The following is an 8,088-nucleotide window of genomic DNA, read 5'->3' on the forward strand; positions in this document are numbered from 1 at the left end:
ATTAGGAATAGTGGATGTGTGTACTACTAGGGTCATAGTATCTTTTGTTAATGTGAGACAATCATCCTAAGTTCTATCAATATTAATCCTACCTTATTACTTGTCATATAATCTTCTTCCAAAACCCTAGTATTTATGCTTACCGACACCTATTCAATTTAACCATAAAAGTAGTAGCCCCTAGTTCCTTTTCGATATCCTACAAACTAGAAAACTAGCAAACTTTTATCCTAGATTCAGCTTATCTACCTTTGAATTTAGCACATATGTTGGACATCCTCATATACGTATATGTCATAAACTAGGTTTATGGTGTATCAACATTTGATCCATGGGTGTCAAATATACCAATTTAGAAGGAACCAAATTAAGAAGATGCACTGACTTTTTCAAGGCATGTGGCCAAAAGGATGTATAGACAGTTCAGAAACTCATCATCAATGTCATCATGCCCACCAAAGTTTGATTTCTTCTTTCCATAACTCCATTTTGTTACGAAGTGTCGAGTGAACTCAACTAGGATATATTCATGCTCCCCAAAGAAAGAATCAATTCATTAGACATGTACTATCCACCTCGATCTAATCAAAGTGCCTTAATATGTTTACCTAGTTAATTTTCTAATTCCACCTTATATTCCTTAAAGTTACATTTGGTTGGTAGGATATGATAAGATTAGATATGTATATCCCAGGATATCATATCTTATTCTATTGGATATGATATGTATATCTTATGATATGATTTCCAATGGGATATGATATCCTTAAATATACATATCTTATAAATATAATATTTTAAGGTAGCATATTCAATGTGATACGTTATATTATATTATATTATATTATATTTATATTTAATTTGTCAAATGAATAAAAAATAATATGAAATATATATTATTTTCAATATTTAAAATAAAAATTATATCACATTCAAATGTTTTCTATTTAAAAAATGAAAATTTTGTTATGTTTAACAATATTCATGATTAATATATTTAAATTTTACAAATAAAATTTTCTATATTATGTTATTTAATATATAAAATAATTTATATATCATATATTAATATTATTTTATAAATATTTCTTTTATTTTTTCTTTTTTAATCATAAATTTAATTTATAATAAAAAATTATTTTGTAAAATGAGTATATTAAAAAATAAAAAATTGATAAAAAATAATTTTTTGATACATGAGATTTGTATATCTCATATCTTACCATGGGATTAACATATCCCATGTGAAAAGGATATATATAAAAAATATTTAAAAAAATCAAAAAAAAAAAAAGATAATATATCCTACCACTTATCTTATCCCAGGTTTGGTTGAACATAGGATAAGATAAGTGATAAGGTAATTTACCTTATCCCATCACCAACCAAACATGAGATATGATATAATATCCCTTCTCTTATCCTATCCTATACTATATCCGGTCAGCCAAACATAGCCTAAATGTATCTAAACATTAGAATTCTTAGATATACATACCTAGAGTAATCATTAATGAAGATGATGAAATACTCATACTTACCATGTGCATAAACATTAAAGAACCCACACACCTCAATATCCACCAACTCTAAACATTCTTTGGCTCTATATCCTTTTCTTGTAGGATTCACATATTAGAAGCTCTTCTAGAGTTAAATTTTCCAATGATCCATACTTGACTAGTCTTTGGATCATGTTTATATTAATTAAGTCTAGGTGACTTCCTTATAAGTGAGATCTAATTATTCTTAACATTATTAGTAGCTAGAATGCACTTAAGAGTAATACCAAATAGATATCAACCAATAGGTTTGAGCAAATAAATGAGTTTTTTTTTTCTAATAATGACCACTTTATTAAAAAAGAATCAAATAATCACATTTATTCAAACCAAAAACTAAAATTAAATTTTCTTTAGACTTAGAAACATAAAGACAATCATTGAGCTTTAGAAGATTATTATTCTTTGATACTAGGGTCATATCTACCATTGTTTTCCATAATAACCATTGCATCTGAAGCTAAGGCAAAGTACATCTCCCTATCAATCAACCTTCTCCTTTTTTAAAACCCTTGAATAGAATTACAAATATGGTTAGTGGCTTTAGAGCCTGTTCACCAAGAATTTATGAAGTCCATCATTAAATAAGACTCAATAGTAAGAATATGATGTGTACCTTCCTTTTTCTTTATGTAGTCCAATAATTTCCCTTTTTAGTGATCATTTTTGCCACAAAGGAAGCATTACCCTTAGGCTTACTCTTTCCAATACCTGCCTTGAACTTTCCTCATTATTTAGCATTTTTTTTTCTTGTTTTTATTCTTCTTTGTAGAAAGCTTTAGAAGAACCCTTGAATGTAATATGAATATTTCTTTCACTTTAAGAATCTTCTTAGTCATTTGGAGTTTCTTTATTAATTCTAGCAAGTTCAACATTGTATTATTCATAAAATAGTTGAGCTTCAATGGCTGGAAAGAGTTTGACAAGGTCTTTAGGATCATATCAACCTTAGTCTCTATTAGGATAGGACCCTTAAAGCATGACATGATGTAAAAAAAATTGAAAATGATTATTTATTTTATTATATTATAGTTGCACTTTTATTTATCCTTATTCCATATACTCTAGGAGCATTCTAGCATGCATCTATTGCATTTTACATGATGAAAAAACCGAAAGTCCAATAGGGAACACCCAAAGAGGGGGTGAATGAGTGATTTAAAAATTTTCAATAAAGATTTATATGTTATACCCAATTCTTTTACCCCAAGAGATATCAGGGATATCCTTAAAAGATTGAATGAATTATGCCTATTAGTTATATAAAAATATGATTTTTACTTTTTAGAGATACTCTACGAGATGTTAAGGTTAATTTATTTTATCAAATTTTGTCAATGTAAACATAATATAAAAAACAAAAAGATATAAATAATGAGGCACATGATTTTTACATGGAAAACCCTCACACTAACTATGGAGAAAAAAAAAACCACAAAGTCTAAGACTTAATAATCTAAATCCATTGTTCGAAATCAAGTTACACATATTTACTTAATCGATTTTTCCTAATGACTTCCTCTCCAATACCTACAACTTGATTCACATTCGTGATGCAATAACCTCCTATTACTCCCTAGTAGATCTTTCAACTATTCTAAAGGGATGATGATCTCCAACCTAAGATTCAAAGAATAATCCTTGAATGAGAGATCGAGAATGGTGTATCACTTTAGGCTTTCTCTCTAGGAGATTCTTTCTAAGGAATGAAAGGTCTCTCAATAATCAATTTCCAATCTCTCTCTCCCAAATTTCCAACCCTTAAAGGGTTAATATAGAGGTATTTATAGGCAAAAGATTGAAGAGTCTTGATTTTTTAAGTTTTCTCAATTTAAATTGCGTGAAAAACTAGGTAGAAATTGATGATCACTCGAGCCAACTCATAGACCACTTGAGCATCTTAGGCGCTTGAGTGGCATGACCCGCTTGAGTTGTTTTGAGCACTTGAGCACTCTAAGCTACTTGAGTGGTCCTACTCTTTTTCAAAAACTAAATTTAAATCATTTTAAGTTCAAAACAAAAATTGATCCTCTTAATACATTAATATAGCCTAATTTGCCACAAGTCAAACCTCTTTAGACATACCTGTGACTTCTCGGTTAAACGAACAACAATTTTTTATCTTCAATGGAGAGCAAGTCGCTATAGAAAAAGACTTTTATGGATAAACATAAGAAATAACAAAATTGCCAACAATTATATAAGACTTATTGTCCTAACACATGACTTGAGTACATTAAGAGTTGCATGAAGATCCAAGTCATGAGATCTTTATAAGTAAATGATTTATTCATAGTTAGTTTGTGGACTTAGGCATTTTACTTGAGGGCATGGTGCAATATTGATGAATGTCTGTAGTAACAAGCATTCTCAATAGAGACACTAGATATCTCATGGACTTTGAGATAGTGTGCCCCCTTAGATGATCCTAAGGATATGCGTTTAGGTAAACTATGGTCATAATAGTTCCTTAAGTGGAATTTGATATAAACTTTTCATTAGTTAGGACATGTCAATTGATCATACAATAGGAGGATTTGTAACTCAAGAATGGAAAATGTAATCTTAAGAGGGTTATGACTTTCACCTTGTTAAATTATAGACATCAATTCATGGAGAGACTATATACAGTAGATAATAGGTCACAAACTCAAGCACTTAGTGTCTCGTTATAATATACATAAGATATTGGAGTGTAGTTGATTCACTATAGTGGAATGTTGAGTAAACTTCAGAATTGGATTATAAGGGAGTCGATACTATCCTATGGGTTCTAATGGTTCCCATTTGAGCTCATATACCTTAATGGCATAATTTATGATGGTTAGTTCGGCTCTTAGTTCAATTATGCGCATAAGGATGTTTTGGTAATTGTGCAAGGTTACATAAGAATTAGTGAACAATATCTCTGGATTGGATTATTAATTAATTAAATCCTTATCTTAGGTCAATTAATCACTTAGGACCTTTTGAGACTAGATTAAGAGACTCGAACCTAAGATAGGCTCAAGTCACTTAAGTCTAGTATGAACCCTATAAATACCCCTTATGAGGTTAGGGTTTTAAAGGTTCTTCCACCATTTTGTCTACATTCTAAAAAAATAGTCCTATCATCCACCATCCAAACATCCATCATTTGTTTGCTTAGCTTCAAGGAGGGGTCATCGATGCGAAAGATGGGGCGTTTGTGAGATCACCTTTGACTACCGCGATATCAAACAACAATCTTACATTAGGAACCCTGGATCACTCTTTTCCCATGTCCTAGATGTTGTAGAATGCATGCATCTATCCTTAGGGCTCTTTAGATCTAACACAACGGAAAATAATGGCTTCAAAAACCATTATGGAATAAAGATCTAGAGATTTGAAACTCATATCTGTGATGTAGATGTTCCCAGGTCAAAATCCATATGTTGAAGAACTTGCCTGGAAAACTGGAGATTCTCTCTCTTCATGTTGCTTCTCATATGTGTATCTCAAGCGATTCCCGTGTGATTCCCATGCGCACGACTTGTGGGCATCCCATGCGATTCTCGTGCACATAACTTGTGTGTGTCCCGTGTGGTTCTCGTGTATACAACCTGTGCGTGTCTTGTACACTATAGCTCTACATCCAAGAAGGTCTTGTACACCCAAGATCTTCCTCCCAATGAGTTGAACCACGATCTTGACACTCTAAAGTATGGGCTTTGGAATGGAAGATGTTATGACTCTCTCTCTCTGGAGGTGGAAGAAAACTCTCATTAAAAGTCATTAGGAAACCATAACCCTTAAAGGGGTACTTATAGGGCTGCCTATCGAGCTTAAGTGACTTAAGACCATTAAGGCTTAGGTTATTTAATCTAACCCAAAATGAGTCCTAATTGATTAATTAATCACATAAGGTCATTAATCAATTAGCCCAAACCAAATACCTTGTTCATTATCCCGTATGCAACCTTACGAAATTACCAAAACACTCTTATGCACAAGAATGAACCTAGAGCCAATCCAATCTTCATAAATTGTGTCATCATGGTATATGAGCTTAGTGCGGGGACCATTGAGACCCATAAGGGTATTGGCTCCCTTAGAATCCAATTTTGAAGTTGATTCAACATTCCACTAAAGATAATCAATTTCACTTCAAAACCCTATGTAAATAACAATGAGACAAAACTCGGATTTGTGATCTACTATCCACTACATGAAGGCTTCCCATAAACTAGTGTTCCTAATCTAATAAAGTAGTGTAATTAGCTATCAAGATTACTTCTCCAATCCTTTAGTTACAGATCCTACTATTATGTGATCAATTGACATACTATAACTTTAAGGAGCATATGTCAAATTTCATTAAAGAAATTAATGTGGCCACAGATTTCATGATCATATGTCATTTGGATCACCCAAGGGAACACACTATCTTAATCCCATGAGATATCAAGGTGCCTCTATTGAGAATACTTGTTGCCACCAACCTCCATCAACAGTGACCCAATCTATAGGGATATATGACTACTTTAGGGTCTCACCCATAGGTTAAAACCTCCTATTGATTTTTATAGACTCAATATCCTCTCAAAGTTGAGAGTCCATGCAGTATAGTAGCTTGGTGAATCATGACAATTAATAGCCTTACGTCATGATTCACCGTAGGTCTTGTCCAATGTGCATCACATATACTAGTGCACTCACCATGGGAAACCTATCCCAATGGCTAAGATAAGTCATCTTTCCAATTTGAAGGTGGTACACTATAGTCTCTACTAGATCGCCTAAATCCATGAACTGATTGTAGACAACTTATCTACTTACAAGGAACCCATGACTTGTATCTTTTGTACAATTCTTAATGTACCCAAGTCATGTACGATATAAGAGACATGGGTTGAATGATCAAATCAATGTCAATACACCAAAGGGATAACAAGAAGATAGTTAAATTTTAACTTTGTTACATCATGTCTTTCTTTTAGGGGATCAATCCCAACATCTTTATCGTAAAGATTTGATCTAAGAACATCTAGATCTAAGGTAAGCATTCTAAACACATAATCTAGATCCTGTAAATAGTTTTAAATGTTATGTTTTCATTGTGCATAGGATCTAGTAGCTCTAAGAGTAGTTTCATGCACCTAACCTAATCTTAGGACATGTAACGGAGTAATCCGAGGTTTCCATCAGTCTCACCATCGATTTTGGCACCTAGGATTTCCATCTTGATAAAGCGTACAATCATATGTACCATATAATCTTTAAAGGGAATTCCTTCTATTATCTTAGTTTTCACAATTGTCTTAAGGGTAGCCTATCAAGCCAACCTGCCCTTGTCACCAAACATCTCATGTAAGCTAAAAAGAATTTGATAGGTCATGACATGATTCATATGTTGCTATTGCAACATATTATCCAAAAATCTAAGGATAAGGCTTGGTCATTTCATCTATCTTATGCCATCTCTAATATGCCTTTCTTGTATCTTGTAAGGATTGTTCATTAGCATTTTAGATCTATGAAATGGAAACAATACTGACTTTTTTAAAAAATAAAATAAAATTGATCTTTAGAATTAAAAATCTAACATTTAGGTTTGGATGTTTTCAAACCTTATATTCCAAGTGTTGAAGATGACCTTGAAGACCTGGAGATCTTCTACTCGATGACTCATATTTGATCTTTGGCACAAAGATAGTGGAAATCTATAAAAGTGGAGGCTAGAGCTCTCTTTAGAACATAAAAGGGAGAATAGAAGAATGAAACTCTAACCTCAAAAGGGGTATTTCATAAGGTTCTTAGTGAGCTTAAATGACTTAAGCCCATCCTAGTCTTGGGTGACTTAATTTAGCCAAAAATAAGTTTTAATTGATTATTTAACCTAATAAGACTCTAATTAATCGATTAGTCCAATCCAATGATTTTGTCCACTAATTCTTGCACAACCTTATATAATTACCAAAATGACCTTATGCACATAAGTGAACTTTGAGTCAATCTAACCCTTATAAACCATGCCAATAAGGTATATGAGCCCAAATGAGGGTCATTAAAACCCATAGGATAGTATTGGCTCCTTCAGAATCCAATTCTAAAGGTGACTCAATATCTTACAATAAAGAGTCAATTGCACTCTAGTACCATATGTATTTTACAATAAGACACTAAGTGTTCAAGGTTGTGACCTGTTATCCATTATACACAGTCTCCTTATGAACCAATATCCATAATCTAACAAGGTGAAAGTTATTAGCCTCTCAAGATTACCTTTACCATCTTTGAGTTCTAAATCCTCTTATAGTGTGGTCAATTGACATATACCAAAACTAATGTCGAGTTCCACTTAAGAAACCATTATGACCATAGTTTATTTAAACACACATCTTTAGGATCACACAAGGGGACGCATTATTTCAATCCCATGAGATATCATGGTGTCTTTATTGAAAATAACTATTACTACTAGCTCCTACTAATTGTGACCCACTCCATAAAAAATATATGATCATTTGACGATCTCACCTATAGGTCAAAGTCACTACTAATT

Source organism: Vitis riparia, chromosome 4 (genome assembly GCF_004353265.1).
Source record: "Vitis riparia cultivar Riparia Gloire de Montpellier isolate 1030 chromosome 4, EGFV_Vit.rip_1.0, whole genome shotgun sequence".
NCBI lineage: Eukaryota > Viridiplantae > Streptophyta > Magnoliopsida > Vitales > Vitaceae > Vitis > Vitis riparia.